We start from the raw sequence: 20,220 nt of genomic DNA, 5'->3' as shown, positions 1-20,220 counted from the left end.
AAAATCAATGAATCAGAGTTACATATATACCAAGACGGATGAATCTCACAGTTGAGAGGAAAGAAAGCAACTTGCAGAAGAATGTGCAACATACAGTAAAACTGTAATATTAATTACATATAATCTTTTTTTTTTTTTTTTTTTTTTGAGGCAGAGTCTCACTCTGTTGCCCAGGCTGGAGTACAGTGGTGTGATCTTAGGCCACTGCAGCCTCTGCCTCCTGGTTTCAAGCGATTCTCCTGCCTCAGATTCCCAAGTAACGGGGATTACAGGCACCCGTCACCACAACCACGTGCGGCTAATTTTTGTATTTTTAGTAGAGATGGGATTTCACCATATTGGCCAGGCTGGTCTCAAACTCCTGACCTCAGGTGATCCACTCGCCTCAGCCTCCCAAAGTGCTGGGATTATAGGTGTGAGCCACCATGCCCAGCCAATTAGACTCTTGTTGGTTTTTTCTTGTTTTTTTTTTTTTTTTTGAGACGGAGTCTCGCTTTGTCACCAGGCTGGAGTGCAGTGACACCATCTTGGCTCACTGCAACCTCCACCTCCCAGGTTCAAGTGATTCTCCTGCCTCAGCCTCCCAAGTGGCTCGGATTACAGGCGTGTGCCACCATGCCTGGCTAATTTTTTTTATTTTTAGTAGAGACAGGGTTTCACCATGTTAGCCAAGATGGTCTCGAACTCCTGACCTCATGATCCATCTGCCTCAGCCTCCCAAAGTGCTTGGATTACAGGCATGAGCCACCGCACCCAGCTGGATAGAATCTTAAAGTATCTCCTAGGGATCCATGATAGGACTAATATTAGGCTGGTACAACTTGACACGGCCGGGCCCACACACTACCAGCTGTCAAATACTTTGAGAATCAACCTTAACATTCATATGCAACAAAATTGTTAAGCAACACATAAGCATGATAAATACCAAATTCAGTACAGCAGCTTCCTCTGGGGAGGAGGAAGAGGTCACAACCAAATTAGCAATATTTTATTTCTGAACTAGGATGCTAAAGCAGGTATATACTTACTGTATAATCATTTATACCTTTTCATAGGTCCTAAATATTATGTAATTTTTAAGCAATATCTATATATAGATATAATTTAAGTTGGCTGGGTGCAGTGGCTCACACCTGTAATCCCAACACTTTGGGAGGCTGAGGCAGGCAGGCAGCTTAAGCCCAGGAGTTTGAGACCAGCCTGGGCAACATGGCGAAACCCCATCTCTACAAAAAACATAAAAGTTAGCTGGGTTTCTCACAGTGAGACCCTGTCTCTGAAAGATTTAAAAAAAAAAAAAATGACATCTCTTTTAAAACCACTTTAGATAATGGTTTTCATACTAGAATGTTAAGGAAATACTTGTTCTAGTGGAATTTTTTAAAAAAATTCAAATCTCGCCGGGCACGGTGGCTCACGCCTGTAATCCCAGCACTTTGGGAGGCTGAGGCAGGCGGATCATCTGAGGTTGGGAGTTCGAGACCAGCCTGACCAACATGGAGAAACCTCGTCTCTACTAAAAATACAAAAAAATTAGCCGGGCATGGCAGCCCATGCTTGTAATCCCAGCTACTCAGGAGGCTGAGGCAGGAGAATCGCTTGAACCCAGGAGGCAGAGGTTGCAGTGAGCTGAGATCCAGCCATTGCACTCCAGCCTGGGCAACAAAAGTGAAACTCTGTCTCAAAAAAAAAAAAAAAAAAAAAAAAATTCAAATCTCCCCAAAATTAGTTCCTTTCTGTCCTTCTTGAGTTTGTGTTACTCTTTAACTCTGCCTCCAAAGAACCATCCATTTCTGTGCAACCGCATTGATAAATGGAGAGTTCGTACTAAATATTTGATACTTGGTCTTATTTAACCATCAAATCTTAGCATTCTGACTGGTTAAAGACAAAAAAGTAAAATTAAAATTTTAAACTTAAATTTAAAAAAGTAAAATGACAGTAGATGAGAAAAAAACAGCTGGAAAATAAATGAATCTGGGATATCATGAGTCAGCCTGTTTATGCCCCTGGACTAGAGCAGAACCAAAAGGACCTCCATGTGCTGATAGGGTTAAATATGATTTCCTGGGGTGTTGATCTTGAGTAATACCCCGTGTGCATACATTCTAAAGGAACAAGTGAATTTTAGAAATGTCTGTGGTATAGTGTAGTGGTTGAAAGCTTGGGTTCTGAAATCAGTCTGACCCCTGGTTCAAATTCTAGCTTTGCCATATACTAGAGGTGTTATTTTGGGCAAATTACTTAACCTCTCTGAGTAGAGTTTCCTCATCTGTAAAAGTGAAACTAAAATCCCATGTACTTATATTACTGAGATAATACAGGTAACAGACAGCATAGTACCTATAGAACACATGGTAACAAATGCTAGTTATTACATTCCGTTCAAGGGTGCAGTACGCAAGGGGCTAGGTATCAGGTGTTTAGGGGACAGTCAGAAATGAATCATATATGAGCCCTAATTCTTCAGGAACTGGGGGAGATGGCCTTGTAAACAAGTCACTGTAGTATTATCTAGAATGGAAGAAGTGCCAACTGAAGTACAAGCAAGGTGCTGTGGGTGCATAAAGCAAGTGATGCCAGCTTTGGGGAAGTTAGGGCTAATTTTGTAAAACATTTGCCATTTGAGCTGAGGGTGTATTGCCAGGCCTAGAATGATGAGTAGGGCTTTTATGGGTGGAGAGTGGAGGAGAGTGATTCTCCTGCCTTAGCCTCCCAAGTAGCTGGAGGCTACTCCCAAGTGGAGGAGAGTAGATTTTGTATTTTTAGTAGAGATGGGGTTTCACCACGTTGAGCAGGCTGGTCTTGAACTCCTGACCTCAGGAGAATCACTTGAACCCAGGAGGCGGAAGCTGCAGTGAGCCGAGATCACGCCACTGCACTCCAGCCTGGGCAACAAGAGCAAAACTCTGTACCCCCCCAAAAAAAAGAAAAGAAAAAAGAAATTTATCTGGCCTTTATAAAAAAGAACACCAGGCTGGGCAACCAAGCAAGACCTTGTCTTTACAAATCAAAAACAAAAAACCTGTTTCCATCTACTTCTGAGATTCCTTTTTCTTTAGCATATCTTCTAGCTCATTACAACAGCATTTATGGATCTTCTTGGAAGATAACACTTCCTACAACAAAAATATTCCTTCTGACCCTTTATCTCCAATGACTTGGATTACAAAATTCTTCAATTTTCTTTTCACGGAATTTCAGACTACAGTTTTGAGATTTCTAAGAAATATTTTTTTCCTTATCTCAAATCCTTCCCTGTAGAAATATCCCTGATCTGTCCTCAGCCCCCAAAATACATATAATATGTTCCCAACCAACAAGAAACACCACTTAAGTTGTTTCCTCCCCGCTGGTGAACAATTAGAACACTCCTTTAAAAATGTCTTATGCATTCCACAACATTTTCCTGAGTAGAAACAAAACTCGAAACACCAAAGGAACTTGAGATGTCAGACTACTAAAACAGAAGAAAATCTCTGTGGCATTCTTTGGGTGAACTCTTTCAACTTACTTAAAAAGCTGGCCAACTAAGAGAGGTACTAAGATTTGCATCTGTTTTAAAACACTGATTTTGGCCAGGCATAGTTGCTCACACCTGTAATCCCACCACTCTGGAAGGCAAAGGTGGGAAAATCGCTTGAGCCCAGGAGTTCAAGACCAGCCTCAGCAACACAGCTAGACCCCATCTCTATTCTTTTTTAAAAAAAGCTTATCTCAGTATTTCTATATTCCTTTGGACAACCTACAGTGCAAAAAAAGTGAAATATCAGTGACACCTACTTTGTTATAGCTTAAAAGTGAGAACAGGTAAATTCTCTAACATACATGATCAAAATTGTAAGTTCTGTATTTGAAAATAATGAAAAAACAGCAATAAGAATCACTGGCTGGGCGTGGTAGCTCATGTTGAAATCCCAGCACTTGGAGGCCAAGGCAGGAGAATCACTCGAGCCCAGGAATTCAAGACCAACCTAGGCAACATAGTGAGATCCCGTCTCTACAAAAAATTTAAAAATTAGCCAGGTGTGGTGGCACACAACTGTAGTTCCAGCTCCTCAGTAGACTGAGATGGGAGGATTGCTTGAGCCCAGAAGATGGAGATTGTGCCACTACACTCCAGCCTTGGCAATAGAGCGAGACCCTCTCTCCAACCAAAAAAGAAAAAATTGTTAATATTTATTTAGTACTCAATTGGTGCCAGACACTTTACATGCACCATCTCTTTGATCCTATGTTATAAGCCTATAACACAGAAACCATCTACCTCATTTAAGGAAACAGAGAGGTTCAATAACTTGTCCAAACCATACAGCAAGTTACTGGCAAGACTGGCTTGAACACAAGTCTGTTGGGCTCCAAAACCCATGTCCTTAAACAGTACCATGAAAGAACTCTTAATGGACAAGATATATCCAGTCTACTCATTTACCCCATGATTCTGTACAGAAACTTAGCACAGCACATTTATATGAGCATTCAACATATGAAGTAGTTAACAGATTAATATAGTTACCAAACTAAAATTGACCTATGTTAATTTCTATTCTCAGTTCTTCTGTGCCCTTCCTCCTCTTAAAAAAAAAAAAAAAGAGAGAGAGAGAGAGAGAAAGGGCCAGGTGTGGTGGCTCACGCCTGTAATCCCAGCACTTTGGGAGGCCGAGGCAGCTGGATCACCTGAGGTCAGGAATTCGACACCAGCCCGGCCAACAAGGCGAAACCTTGTCTCTACTAAAAATACAAAAATTAGCCAGGTGTGGTGGCACATACCTGTAGTCCCAGCTACTCAGGAGGCTGAGGTAGGAGAATCGCTTGAACCCAGGAGGTGAAGGTTGCAGTAAGCCGAGGTCACGCCACTGCACTCCAGCCTGGATGACAGAGCGAGACTCCGTCTCAAAAAAAGAATAAAAAGAATGAAAGAAAGAGAGAGAAAGAAAGAAAGCCAGCCAGCCAAAGTGGTTCATGCCTATAATCCCAGCCCTTTGGGAGGTTGTGGCAGGAGGATCACTTAAGTCTGGGAGTTCAAAACCCACCTGGACAATATAGCAAGACCCCATCTCTTGAAAAAAAATTGCTTTAATTAGCTGGACGTGGTGGCATGAACCTGTGTTGGGAGACTAAGGTGGGAAGATTGCTCGAGCCCAGGAGTTTGAGGCTGCAGTAAGCTGTAATCATGCCACTGCACTCTAGCATGGACTACAGAGTAAGACTGTCTAAAAAAAGAAAAAAAGAAAAAGCTTTTTGCCCACTGTTGTAGTTAACTGGCAAACTTGTGTAATAAATTAACTAACAGAACTGGTTTAGCAACAAATGAGATGCACAAGGTCTTTAAATTATAACCCTAGGTATGTTGGTGATTTGAAAGGTGATCTAACAGCATTTAAAGTAAGTTAAATTTTATATTTATGGGGCTTTCAAAACCACAGTCAAAAATAAGAACCCAAGCCTGAGTAACATGGCAAAACCCCATCTGTACAGATAACACAAAAATTAGCCAGGCGTGGTGGTGCACACCTGTAGTCCCAGCTGCTAAGGAAGCTGATGTGAGAGGATTGTTTCAGCTCAGGAGGCAGAAGGTACAGTGAGCCGAGATCATGCCACTGCACTCGAGCCTGGACAGCAGAGTGAGACCCTGCATTAAAAAAAAAAAAGGAAGAACCCATATTTATGAAATCTTAGTAATAAACCCTGATATCAAATACCTAGGTGAAAAGGAAAAAGGTCAAATTCTAGCTACTTTGCCTAATTATTCCCAAGGTCCCAGGTGTCAGAAACATTTAAATAAGATAAACATACAATTGTCCATAGCAATTATCTCTAGGAAGAGAGACTGCAAGAATGGAAAATGAAAGTAACATGGGGAAGGGCTTTTGCCCATGTGTGCATGTGTGCGTGTGTGCGTGTGTGTGTATGCGTGTGTGCTGGGGTTTTTGTAATAACAAAAATTCCTTAAAAGGCATTCTAAGTCTGATGAGACTTAATTTTTATCTGCATCCATGAGCTTGGCATAAGGATTACACATTTCATTATCTAATAAAGGGGACACCATTAAGGAAAAGAGCAACATTCTCTCTGCCCCTTTGGCCTCTCCAATTGAACTAAAACAAGACTTATTAAGTTTTTACCCACTCCAAAACAAATGTTTCCATTTCATCAGAAGCAAGAGAGAAAAATCTTAAAGGACATTAACCTTCAAGCAGCTCCGAAGGGAAAGGAATATTAGAACTTGAGAAATAAAATGGAGAATGAAACTCCCTTGACACTCTTCAGGTAACAAGGAGAACCACACAGTTAAAGAGCTATTCTCTCCTCATAGTGAAACCCTGAGGTGGAAACTGATGAAAAGTGTCCCAGAGAGCAGCCTACTCGCTGCCTCTGGTACTCACTCATTTATCCATTCTTCTGAGCTTAAAGAGAAAAGATAAAAATGAGAAGTGCTTTAAAATTAAAGTTGATGTTTAAATATCACGTCTCTTCTGAGCCCCTACTTTTTCATCTTAAAAATACTATTTCCAGCCAGGCATGGTGGCTCATGTCTGTAATCCTAGCACTTTGGGAGGCCGAGGTGGATCTCCTCAAGTCAGGAGTTTGAGACCAGCCTGGTCAACATGGTGAAACCCCATCTCTACTAAAAATACAAAAATTAGCCGGGCGTGGTGGCGGGCACCTGTAATCCCAGCTACTCGGGAGGCTGAGGCAGGAGAATCGCTTGAAACGGAGGTGGTGGGGGAAGGGGGCAGAGGTTGCAGTGAGCTGAGATCACGCCACTGCACTTGAGCCTGGGCAACAGGAGCAAAACTTTGTCTCAAAAAAAACTGCTCCCAATAAATAATTTGCAAAGGTGCTTAGCATAAAACCTGATACACAGTGGGTACACAATAAAATGTTAGCTTCCTTCTTTCAGAACTGAATTTCCGACTGCCGGATAGATCTCCCACTAATCTTTGAGTTCACAAGACCCATTAGCCCACCCCATTGCTGGAATATCCAATTTATCTCATACCTTCTCCTCCTGTATTTTCTCTCTCTCAAGTAATAGCATGAACATTGTCTTTGGCACCTAGTTTCGAATTGTCTGTCTTCTATTTCCTTTTAATCCCCTCTGACTCTGTTCTCCAAATGTCTTCATCACTCACCTGAATTTCTGAAACATCCTTGTAATTGGACTCCTACCTCTCTAATACACTTTCAAAACATTATTGCGAAACACAGCTCACACCAAACACCTGCTTTGGGTCCCCATTGGCCATGAGAATATAGTCTGAACACTTGTGTGTGAAAAACCCTCCAAAATATAACCACAAATCATCTATCCAGCCTTCTCTCCCACCACACCCTGCCATTAACCCTGTGCTTTTCTTCAGCCCACAATCTACTCTCCTCCACTCTCCACCCATAAAAGCCCTACTCATCATTCTAGGCCTGGCAATACACCCTCAGCTCAAATGGCAAATGTTTTACAAAATTAGCCCTAACTTCCCCAAAGCTGGCATCACTTGCTTTATGCACCCACAGCACCTTGCTTGTACTTCAGTTGGCACTTCTTCCATTCTAGATAATACTACAGTGACTTGTTTACAAGGCCATCTCCCCCAGTTCCTGAAGAATTAGGGCTCATATATGATTCATTTCTGACTGTCCCCTAAACACCTGATACCTAGCCCCTTGCGTACTGCACCCTTGAACGGAATGTAATAACTAGCATTTGTTACCATGTGTTCTATAGGTACTATGCTGTCTGTTACCTGTATTATCTCAGTAATATAAGTACATGGGATTTTAGTTTCACTTTTACAGATGAGGAAACTCTACTCAGAGAGGTTAAGTAATTTGCCCAAAATAACACCTCTAGTATATGGCAAAGCTAGAATTTGAACCAGGGGTCAGACTGATTTCAGAACCCAAGCTTTCAACCACTACACTATACCACAGACATTTCTAAAATTCACTTGTTCCTTTAGAATGTATGCACACGCGGTATTACTCAAGATCAACACCCCAGGAAATCATATTTAACTGACACATGGAGGTCCTTTTGGTTCTGCTCTAGTCCAGGGGCATAAACAGGCTGACTCATGATATCCCAGATTCATTTATTTTTCTCCTTTTTTACCCCCACTCCCAGTCCTCACTACCCCTGAAAAACAAATTAGAAGAGAAAAGATTTGGAAGGTAGAGATAAAATAAGAATTCAATCTTTCACTCCTTGTGATACACATAATAGTAACAGTAAGTGTATAAGATTTAGCAGCCATATATAACCTAAAAGAATCTGTTGGATCATTTCAAAACATGCTCACCCTGCTCAAACCTGAAATCAACAGCAGTTGCTAAGAAAACACATGACCGACTGCAAGACAACATGATGACTCACCCAAGGAACAAGCTTACCTTCCAGTTCTCAGAAACCATCACCAACAGAGAGTCTTTGTAACCAAATCATCAATCTGTGGTTACAAACATTCAGAAGTTTCTCTTCATCCAGCTCAGAAGGGAATATAATCAGTACTGGATTAAACACTTTTATAAAATTAATTATTATCCAGCAGAGGGGAAACTTTCTGCAAAGAAAAATGTACAAAGACTACAAAGGTAACTTATTTTCTTTTAAACAAAGATGTATTAACAGAGGAAAGATTCTTACTCAACATCATCAAATGAGTGACTACAAAGGATATTCTAACAAGAGCAAGCTTAGTAACCTATTTTCTTTGCCAATACACAAGTACAAATAATAAAAGACATCTTGGCCAGGCGCCATGGCTCACACCTGTAATCCCAGCACTTTGGGAGGCTGAGGCGGGTGGATCACCTGAGGTCAGGAGTTCGAGACCAGCCTGGCTAACCCCGTTTCTACGAAAAATACAAAAAATTAGTCAAGCGTGGTGCCGTGTGCCTGTAATCCCAGCTATTCAGGAGGCTGAGGCAGGAGAATTGCTTGAACCCGGGAGGTGGAGGTTGCAGTGAGCCAAGATCACACCACTGCACTCCAGCTTGGGCAACAAGGGCGAAACTCCATCTCAAAAAAATAATGATAATAAAAATAATAAAATAAATAAAACATATCTTTAACTCTTTAATAAACAGAATTCTAATAAACAGAATTCATGATAATCATTCCTTTTTTTTCTTTCTGAATCACTATCTCAAATTTTTGAACTAAAAGCTCTAATATGCATTATTCTATCAACAATCCCATCATACACTGGCTATAACTCACCATTATACTATAGTAACAGCTTATATGCATTTGAGTTGTGGGGGGGTTTTATTTGTTTTGGAGGCATGGGAGACAGTCTTGAACAGCTTATTTATGTTGTTGAAATGTACAATTAAGATAAAAATATCTTCTGAGTAATATTTTAAAATGAAAATTAGCTAACTCCTATGGTATGACCCATTAATTCATGTATCACACAGAAGCGGCTAAAGATGAAAATCTCAGTCATAAGTGATACAATCAGCTTTTCCTCAGGATACTACAACTTGTCCTCCAAAGCCAAAGTAGGAGAAAACAGGTGGTATGTCTGTAAATCAATTCTGTCCCCTCTCCAAACATGAACTATCCCATAACCTGATCTCCTACTAAATGTGTTATCTCTAACCTTGAAAAAAAGACACCATGGAGCACATTGACTAAGACGAACGGATTTTTAACATGTATTATGCATCCCCACATGCTGAATACCTTTTCTTTCCAAATGAGGCAACATAACTGCTGAAATGAGTAGTGAGAATTCTTAATTTACATATGTTAAAAATCTGCCCGAAGGCCAGGCACGGTGGCTCAGGCCCATAATCCCAGCATTTTGGGAGGCCGAGGCGGGCAGGTCACTTGAGGCCAAGAGTTTGAGATCAGCCTGGCCAACATGGTGAAATTCCACCTCTACTAAAAATACAAAAATTAGCCAGGTGTGGTGGTGCATGCCTATAGTTCCAGCTACTCAGGAGGCTGAGGCAGGAGAATCACTTGAACCCAGGAGGCAGAGGCTGCAGTGAGCCAAGATCACGCCACTGCACTCCAGCCTGGCAACAGAGTGAGACTCTGTCTCCAAAAAAACAAAAAAACAAACAAAAAAAAACTGCCCCAAAACCTTCTAATATCTACCTTCCTAAAAACCTGCCTTTCAAATTAAAATTTCCCCTGCAAGTGCAATAATTCAACTTTGGCAGGGCATGCGTGTATAGTCTTTCTTACTATCCTAGAATAGTATCTATAAGTATAATGCACATATTGCTAACATAATGACTGTAAATAAAATGTTTTAATAAAATGTATTCACGGTAGTGACAAGTATACTTATTTTTGCCAGGCACAGTGGTTCATGCCTCTAATCCCAGCCCCTTAGGAGGCTAAAGCAGGAGGATTTCTTGAGCCCAGAAGTTTGAGACCAGCCTGGGCAACACAGTGAGATCTCGGTCTCTACAAAATATCAAAACACGAGGCTGGAGGATCATTTGAGCCAAGGAGGTCAGGGCTGCAATAAGCCATAATCACACCACGCTGCACTCCCACCTGGGTGACAGAGCGAGACTTCGCCTCAACAACAAAAAAAGTATACTTTTAATAGTTGTTATGCAAATACGAATATATGTACATGTGTCCAACTGTTGTTTTGTTTTATGCACCTTTTGTGTAAATTAGCTCTAGATAAGTTTTATCTATAATGTAAGGGAAACCAGGAAATGGCTACATATGATTCGGTTTCAAATTCATTTCTAGCACTTTAATATCCCAAATAATTTAAAATCCAATTATTTAAGGATAAAATGATATGATGTAGGAAATTTGCTTCAAAATAATCCAGCACGGGTGGGATATGTGAGGACATGGGTAAAACCAGATTGACAGGATTTAATAATATTCATTCTGGGTAATCGTTATGCAATAGTACATTTTACTATTATCTCTGCTTTTGAATATATTTGAAATTTTTCATAATAAAGTTTTTTAAGTCCAATTTACTATTGCTCCACTGTCAAACATAACTGTATCATTTTGAATTTGTTTTACGTGCTCACTTCAACAACACATATAGTAAAATTGAATTTGTTTTACCTACATTACTTTTTTTCTTTTTAGTCGGGGTCTCACTGTGTCTCTCACGGCTCACTGCAGCCTCAATCCCCCAGGCTCAGGCAATCCTCCCACCTCAGCCTCCCTAGTACCTGGGACTATAGACATGCACCACCATAGCCCAACTAATTTTTTTTTTTGAGATTGGGGTCTCACTATGTTGCCCAGGCTGGTCTCAAACTCCTGGGCTCATGTGATCCTCTCGCCTCAGCTTCCCAAAATGCTGGGATTACAGGCATATGCTACAGTGCCCAGCCTACATTGCAATTAATGTTTTATATGATATTAGTGCCAACTAATGCTCTTAAAATACAACTGGGTAGGGCCAGGCACGGTGGCTCATGCCTGTAATCCCAGCACTTTGGGAGGCTGAGGCGGGCGGATCACGAGGTCAGGAGTTCGAGACCAGCATGACCAACATGGTGAAACCCCGTCTCTACTAAAAATACAAAAATTAGCCGGGCGTGGTGGTGCGCACCTGTAATCCCAGCTACTCAGGAGTCTGAGGTAGGATAATCGCTTGAACCCAGGAGGCGAAGGTTGCAGTGAGCTGAGATTGTGCCACTGCACTCCAGCCTGGGCAACAGAGTAAGACTCCGTCTCAAAAAAAAAAAAAAAAAAAAAAAACACTGTGGTAAATATCACATTTCTTAACCATATGCATAGACTTGAAGAGCTGGAAAAAATCTCAAAGACTGTCTAATCCTCTATGCCCATGGTTCACAGTCTGGAGCATGCATCAGAATCACTTAGAAGGCTTATTAAACACAGATTGCTGGGCCCCACTGTCAAGGTTATACTCAATAGGTTGGCTGCTCCTGGTCCCCAGACCCTACTTTGAGAACCACTGCTCCAGCTGACCATGCTTTGCCCTGCTCATGTTTCCACTGCAGTGACTACCAATTACCCCACTGATTGCATGTTCCTCTGCTTATGGGCCTTTCTGCTTCTAGACAGCTTACAAGTGACAAGACACATTCACTTTTACCTGTGTGTCAGAGCCCAGATTCAATAAGTATTTAAAAAATAATTTGTTGAATGAATTAAATAGGGGTACATTTACACAGCCTGATAGAGAAGAGCTACTCACTGATAACAAACTGCACCCAGTGGTAGTAGCCAAAGGGAGACTAAAAGTCAGCTGGAACCAGAGCAACAAGTAATTGGCAAATTCTAGAAAAATCCAAGCACCAAATCTCAGATTGAAATTTCCAATCAAATATGGACACTGACAAGCAAAAGCTTGAGGCTCCTTTTTGTCAAATGTGTTACTTTGACCTGAGGGGCTATTAGCAAGTGCTTTTCATCTCACACACCATCAAAAGAAAGAGATGCTTTCACACTTACCTTTCAACTCAACGTTTCTCAGGGTCTGGAAAATGTCAACACAGGAAGATTGATTCCTTCTCCCCATTCACCTCCCTCCTCCTAATGCAGCCCAGAGGAAAGAAAAGGAGGCAGTGCACCCTGCAGAACCTGTCTGGAGGGGAGGGTTCTCCAAGTGCAGGTGCTCTGAATATTGTAATACTCTGCAGTATTCTAAAATATGTTTCTATAACAGCAATGGTCTGCTCTATGATAATTTAGTGGATTTAGTTTAAGAAAATTAGTTTCTAGGCCAGGCACAGAGGCTCACACCTATAATCCTAGTACTTTGGGAGGCCAAAGCAGGTAGATCACTTGGGCCAGAGAGGCATAGGTTGCAGTGAGCCAAGATCGTGCCACTGCACTCCAGCCGGCTGGGCAACAAAGCTAGACAGACAGACAGATGGTAGGAACGAAGGAAGGAAGGAAGGAAGGAAGGAAGGGAGGGAGGGAGGGAGGGAGGGAGGGAGGGAGGGAAGGAAGGGGAGAAGGGAGAAAGAGAGAGAGAAAGAAAAGAGATAAAGGAGGGAGGAAAGGAGTGGAGTCCACTCCTTTAGTGCAGGCTGCACATAGTGACTTGCTTCTTTGTTTTCTCTTTTTCCCAAGGCAGAGTCTCGCTCTGTTGCCCAGGCTGGACTGCAGCATCATGATCTCAGCTCACTGTAACCTCCACCCCCTGAGTTCAAGCAATTCTCCTGCCTCAGCCTCCCAAGTAGCTGGAATTACAGGCATGTGCCACCACACCCAGCTAATTTTGTATTTTTAGTAGAGATGGGATTTCACTATGTTGGCCAGGCTGGTCTCGAGCTCTTGACCTCGTGATCCGCCTGCCTTGGCCTCCCAAAGTGCTGGGATTACAGGTGTGAGCCACCACGCCCAGCCAATTTTAAAAGTATTTTTAACTAAATACAAATAAAATCACACCATATCAAAATTTGTGAGATGTCACTAAAGTAGTACTGAGGAATAAATTTAAAAGACTAAACACCTATATCAGAAAAGACACAAATCAATGACCTAAGGAAACTGGAATAAGAACAAATTAAACCCAAAAGTAGAAGGGAAAAATAAATAAAGATTTGAGTGAAAATCAATCAAAGGGAAAATAGAAAAATATTAAACGATATCAATGAAACCAACAGCTGGTTCATGGAGGTCAATAAAATTAATAAACCCCAAGCCTAGAGTGTCTCAACCCTGGCACTACTAACACTTTGGCTGAATAATTCTCTATTGAGAGGATCTCACCTATCCACTGTAGGGTATCTAGCAGCATCCTAGACCTCTGCCCAGTAGATGGCTGGGAACAAATGCCCCTCGTCCCTATACCAGACATGGTTTCCAGACACTGTCTCCAAAAATTACCAAATGTTCCTGGCATAGGTGGGGTAAACTTCCACCCATATTCACACCATAAACAAAAATTAAAGTACATGAACCTAAAAGTTAAACCAAAACCTATAAAAATTTTAGAAAAAAATCATAGGAGAAAGCCTTTTTGACTTTGAATTAGGCAGATTTCTTAGATATAATACCAAAAGTACAATCCATAAAGAATAAATTGACAAATTGTACTTCATCAAAATTAAGAACAGTATCTTCAAAAGATATTGTTAAGAGAATGTAATAAATTTGCTATGGTTTAAATGTCCCCTCCAAAACTCTGGTGAAATTTAATCCCCATTGTAACATTATTAAGAGGCAATACTGTTACAATATTACAGTATTAAGAGATGGAACTTTTATCAGGTGATAGGTTACGAGGGCTCTGCTGTCATTAATGGATTAATGCCATCATCGCAGGAGTGGGTTCCTTATAAAGGAATAAATCAGGCTGAGAGTGGTGGCACGCACCTGGAGTCCCAGCTACTCAGGAGGCTAAGGCAGGAGAATCACTTGAACCTGGGAGGCAGAGGTTGCAGTGAGCTGAGATCAAGCCACTGCACTCCAGCCTGGGCAACACAGCAAGATACTGTCTCAAAAAAAAAATAGGCTGGGTGCAGTGGCTCATGCCTGTAATCCCAGCACTTTGGGAGGCCAAGGCGGGCAGATCACTTGAGGCCAGGAGTTCAAGACCATCCTGGCCAACACAGTGAAACCCTGTCTCTACTAAAAATCCAAAAAAAAAAAAAAAAGGCCGGTGTGGAGACGCACACCTGTAATCCCAGCTACTCAGGAGACTAAGGTACAAGAATCACTAGAACCCAGGAGGCAGAGGTTGCAGTGAGCTGAGACTGTGTCACTGCACTCCAGCCTGGGTGACAGAGTGAGACTGTGTCTTAAATAAATAAATAAATAATAAAATAAAAATAATAAAACAGCTCCATTTTGCTTCTTTCTCACCCTCTCTTTGCCCTTCTGTCATGTAATGATACAGCAAAAATGCTCTCACCAGATGTCGTCCCATCAATCTTAGACTTCCCAGATTCTAGAACCATGAGCCAATAAATTTCTGTTCATTATAAATTACCCAATCTGTGGTATTCTGTAATGGCAGCACAAAATGGACTAAGATAAGACTGAATGGAAATATTTGCAAATCTTACATGTGACAAATGACTTGCATCCAGAATACACAAAGAACTCTCAAAACTCAATAAGAAGGAAAACAATGCAAGAAAACGGGCAAAAAATTTGAGTAGACACTTCAACAAAGAAGATAAATGGATGGTAAATAAGCATATGAAATGATGCTCAACATCATTAGTCATCAGGGAAATGGAAATTAAAACCACAATGAGGTGTCACTACACACCCAACAGAATGGCTATAAAAGCCTAACCACCCCAACTGTTGGCAAGGATCTGGGGCAACTGGAACCGTCATAGACTATTCTGGTTATATTATATAACCACTTTGGAAAAGTATAGTAGTTCTTTGAAAAATTAAACATATGCCTACCATAGGATCTAGTCATTCTACTCCTAGACATCTACCCAGGGGAAATGAAAGATATGCATACAAAGACTGTGTATAATGTTCATGGCAGCTTTATTTTTAATAGCCCAAAACCAGAAACAACCTAAATGTCTATCAATGGGTGAAAAGATACATGAACTGGGGTCTATCAGTACAATGGAGTATTACTTAACAATAAAAAGAAAACAGCTATTGATACAATGTGGATGAGTCTCAAAATAATTATGCTAAGCAAAAGCCAGGCAAAGAAGAGAACTTACTACATGATTCCATTTACATAACATTCTAAAAACACAAACTAATCCACAGAGACAGAAAGCTATCATTGGTTGGATGAGGAAGAGGGATTCAGGGTATAGCAAGGAGCTACAGGGAGACAGTTTCACAGGTCTATACATAAGTCAAAAACTTCTCAAATGTAAACACGAGGCCAAGGGCAGACTCATGCCTGTAATCCAGCACTTTGGGAGGCTGAGGTGGGAGGATCACTTGAGGCCAGGAGTTGGAGACCAGCCTAGGCAACATGGTGAGACCTCTTCTCTACAAAAAAATTTACAGTTAGCCAGGCATGGTAGTGTGCACCTGTAGTCAGTTACTTGGGAGGCCGGGGTGGGAGAATCACTTGGGCCCAGGAGGTAGAGGCTACAGTGAGCCATGATCACACCACTGCACTCCAGCCTGGGTGATAGAACGAGACCTTGTCTCGAAAAAATAAAATAAGTGAATTTACACTACTCCAGACATAATCTTTTATTTGATGAAAGTAGGAAAGGGGGCATTATGACACAGATCCTTTGTACATGTGAAAGCAAGCATTTTGTCTTTAAAAAGAAAAAAAGGAGGGGAACATACAGTGAAGACTCAGAGAATAGGCTATTGTATTTAATATTATTTCTTAATTAAGATGTTGCCAATCTGAAATATTTCACAATAATAAAAAAGGAAAAATGATTGTATGTTTCCAATTTGGCCTGTCCCACTCCCAGGCAGAACTAGGGGCTTCCCTCCTCCCACAGCCCCCAGGAGCACATGTGTATACTGCAATAGCTTGTCTTCCCACTAGACTAACAGCTTCATCAGGACAGGGACTATGTCTTTTGATTTTGACATAGTGGTCAGATACAGGTTCGTTAGAGTCTGCGAGCCTGGCTTTGTATTCTAGGCGCTGCCACTCACCTACTGCATAATCTCAGAAAGTTATTCAATCTCCCTGATGCCCAGTTTCTTAAACCATAAAAACGGCTAATAGGCTACATATGAGGATTCCATGTTAATTTCTCCAGAAAGGCCCTGCATGATCTGATACCTGATTTCCACCCTGTCATTTAGTCCTACCCTCCCTTGACAGTGCTCAGCCACGATGACGTCTCAGTTCCAATAAATCCACACACCACCTAGCTCTTTCCTGCCTGGAGGCCTTTGAGCATCCTATCTCTCGGCGGGATCTTCTTCCATGCCTGTCTCCTCTCTACAACCTCTTATGCCACAACAACATGGCTAGCTCCTTCTCATCTTGAAGTCTCAGTTAAATGTCACTTCCACCTAGAGGCCTTCTCACAAGTATTCTAGGAGGCCTTGGTTATTCTATGTCCCAGCACTCTGTTGTACCCTTCTTTCCACTCAACACTCATTCAAGTTGTTGAGGACCTACTATATGCCAGTTACTGTTCCAGATTCTGAAGGTGTAACAGTGAATAAAACAGCTCTGATACAGTTCTGAAGGATATAAAATCTCCTGAAAAAGACAGACAATAAACAAGCAACATATGATATAGCCATAAGTGCTACGGAGGAAAAATAATAACTTATGAAAGGAGGAATGGGAGTCGCGAGGATGGCTGTGATTTTAAATTTGGAGGTTAGTGAAGGCTCACTGGGAAAATAACATCAAGTAAAGAAGTGAAGGGGGTCAGATCAACAAGAGCCATTAGAGATATGGGAGCTAGGGACAGGGGGTCATTCCAGGCAGCGCACAGCAAGTCCAAAGGCCCTCATGCAGCAAGAAAGCTGGTTTGGCTGTAGACACTCGAGTAGGGAGGAGAGCAACAGATAAGATGGGAAAGTCACAGCATGGAGAGGCAGGGAAGCCAAAAGAGGTTGTTCTGGGAGCCACTGTCAGGTCTTTGCCATTCACTCAGAGAGAGATAGGAAGCCAATGGAGGGTTTTGAACAGAAGAATGATGTGATATGATTTACCTTTCAAAACCTGCTATTAGTTTAGCAATATATTTTACTTCCTGCCTAGATTCCCCACCTAGATAAGGGCAGGAATCAAGACTGTTTTGTGCACCACTATCGCCCCAACACCCAGCACAATACATTGTAGGTACTCAATAAATACTTATAGATGAAAAAGGTAAAAAGGTAATCTATGTAAAATATCTACTGGTACAAAATAAGCATTCTATAAGGAGTAACTATTATTATTCAGAACCCCAGAAGCCAGCACAGTGGCTGGTATATGTAGGAGTTTGAGTAAATGAATAAATAACTTTGTGAAATTATTGAAAATATATATTTAAAACATATAAGTAATGAAAAATATAATAATGAAAAATGAACCAATTGCTTTTCACCCGTTCCCTTATTAAAATGTGATTCATTCAGTTTTTAAATTTTACATTAACTCTCACCTTATGCTAGTGAGAGCACTACCCAGAACAACCTCATTGTGACTCAGTTCTCTAAACATTCTGCAATATCCTACAACACAATTAACACGAATCCACTGAAATGCTAAAAAATTTCTAATTGGGTAAATTTATTCACATGATTTTTCAAACAATTTTAAGGCTAGCTGACCAAAAGTGGTTTGAGTTTGATTTTTTAAAAATTCAGATAAGCTTTGTTAATTCAAACATGTGGACAAAGACCTAAACATTTCCACTTTTTACTTATTTTGACATCTCCATTCTTCACCACGAAAAAACTTAATGAGGATTACACCTGTTCCCACCGCCCCAGGGGGCTGGCCGGGCTAAAGCCGTTCAGTAATTATCTCAGGAAAAGCCCTTAAGAGTCTCCACAGCTTTCCAGAAAGACAACTTGGAGAAGGAGTCATGCATTAAAGCATGAAAACACACCAAATATTCATCCCATAAAAGCTGAACACTCTCCTCTGAACATGTTTACGATGTCTCAGTGGCAGGTACTGGAGTGGTGAGAAGGCCAGGTGTAGCCCGGCATGGTTTAATTGTATTCCCCACCTGTAAAAATGATCGAACCCATCCTAGCATAGCCACATAGTATCTGCAACGAAGCCTTCGGAACTTCTAGAAAAGCAGACAAAAGTTGCTTCAAATAAAACAAACTCAAAAAAAAAAAAAAAGCGATGCCAAGTGTGGAGCGGCTCGAAAGAACCCTCACGGGTTGGCTCCGACTTGCCGGTGCTTGTACACAATCGTGCCTGCGGCGTCCAGCTCAGACGCTCCCTTTCACGGAGGGAGGGGGAAATAACTTTCGGAAACAGCAGGCTTCCACAAACGCGAATGCTACACAGGACTTCTCAGGTCCATCAAATAAGGCGCTAATGTTCCCAGCAGCACTGATTCCATACACAGCCCCCGCCCCGCCCTTTTCAACAGAAGAAAAATAACCTAAGGAGGAGAAGGTGCCACCGTCAGACCCTAAAGGCAATTTCAGACAACAAAGACCCCAAGCAATCAAAATGGAATTATAATCCCGACCGTCGGAGCGCCCCCCCGCCCCCGCGGAGGCGCTAGGGTGCCGCACCCGCCGCCGCCCCTCCAGTGCCCGGGCCGCCCGTCCCCGCGCCCTCTCCAGCCCTGGTGCGCCCCGACCCGCGGGTTCCCGGGTCCCCGGGTCCCCGGGGCGAGCACCGCACCGCTCACGATCCTGCAATCTCTGCGCCGCGGCTGTCCGCCTTCCAGCTCACGCGGCGTTCAAAATCTTTCCCGCCCAGGCGTGACGCGAGGAATGAAAACAATCAGCGGCCCCCGAGCGCCGGGGCCTGGGCCCGGGAGGGGGCGGCCGGGGCACCCGGGCACAGCCTCCCGCGCAGCGCCTGCCCGAGCCGGGCGGACCGGCGGGCTGGGGCCCGGAGGTGACACAAAGAACCCGGAGAGACAAACGCCACCCGCTGGCGCTCGCTCCAATCCCCGGAGCGCCCCGCCCGCTGACAAGTTTGCGGCGCCCTCCGCGCACCCCGCTCTCCCCACCCGAGCAAAGTTTCCTGTGGCCCGGCTCGGACCCCGGCATCGGGTCGGTTCCTGTCTCCCGCCGCCCCCGCCCCCGGCTCAGAGACCTTTCCCTCTCTCGCCCCCGCCCCTTCCCCTCCCTCCCACTCTCTCCGGGGCGCACCGGGGTGCTGGGGCCCCGCGGCCGCGCTCACCCACCGTCCGCCCGGCCGAGGGGCAAGGGCGCGGGCCGGGGCCGCCCGAGGTCGGCGCCGCGCTTGCCTGGCTCTCTGGATCGCGCCTTTTGCTCGCTCTCCCTCTCGCTTTTTCAGGTCCGGCCGAAGGCTCTGGGCGCAGCTGAGCGCGCTCCGCTCCTTGGCGCTCGGAAAGCGGCAAACCACGCCCCGCGCCTTCCCCGCCCGCCGCCCGCCTCCGGGTCCCGCGCTCGCCCCTCGGCGGCCAGTGTGGAGCGCGCCCGCCAGCGCCGGGGCGGAGCAGCAGGCCCCGCCGCAGCCCGGGGCGGGCTACTTTCTCCCCGTGTTTTGGGACATCAGAGGTGGTGTGAGGGAGAGACCACCTCGCAATGCAGGTTCACGACCCTTTTCTTACCCGGGGCTGGGTGAACAGGAGCCACAAGTTCCCTCAAAAAGCTCTTCTGGACGATTTCAGCAGGGGTCTTCTCCAACACCCGTAGATTCCTGGGTCTTGGAAGTAGGAGTT

At 43.3% G+C, this 20,220-nt stretch overlaps 1 protein-coding gene across 27 annotated transcripts in view; it reads right to left on the bottom strand.

Moving 5' to 3' along the window:
• SYNE2 (spectrin repeat containing nuclear envelope protein 2) overlaps positions 1 to 19,940 on the bottom strand; it is a 370,575-nt gene extending 350,635 nt beyond the window's left edge. For 21 of the 27 annotated variants that reach the window (XM_016926198.4, XM_009427921.5, XM_016926202.4 and 18 more), the window contains exon 1: positions 19,720 to 19,940. The gene's annotated coding sequence lies outside the window, so the exon portion shown is untranslated. Of the gene's footprint in view, positions 1 to 8,394; positions 8,784 to 19,208; positions 19,366 to 19,715 lie in introns of those variants that run through there. The other 6 variants (XM_016926201.4, XM_003314368.6, XM_001170060.6 and 3 more) reach the window with 4 other exon arrangements.
• Positions 19,941 to 20,220: the final 280 nt, after the last annotated feature.

The sequence above is a fragment of the Pan troglodytes genome, chromosome 15 (genome assembly GCF_028858775.2).
Source record: "Pan troglodytes isolate AG18354 chromosome 15, NHGRI_mPanTro3-v2.0_pri, whole genome shotgun sequence".
Classification (NCBI taxonomy): domain Eukaryota; kingdom Metazoa; phylum Chordata; class Mammalia; order Primates; family Hominidae; genus Pan; species Pan troglodytes.
Note: the sequence above shows the minus strand (reverse complement) of the source record. Positions and strands in the feature narration are given on the sequence as shown.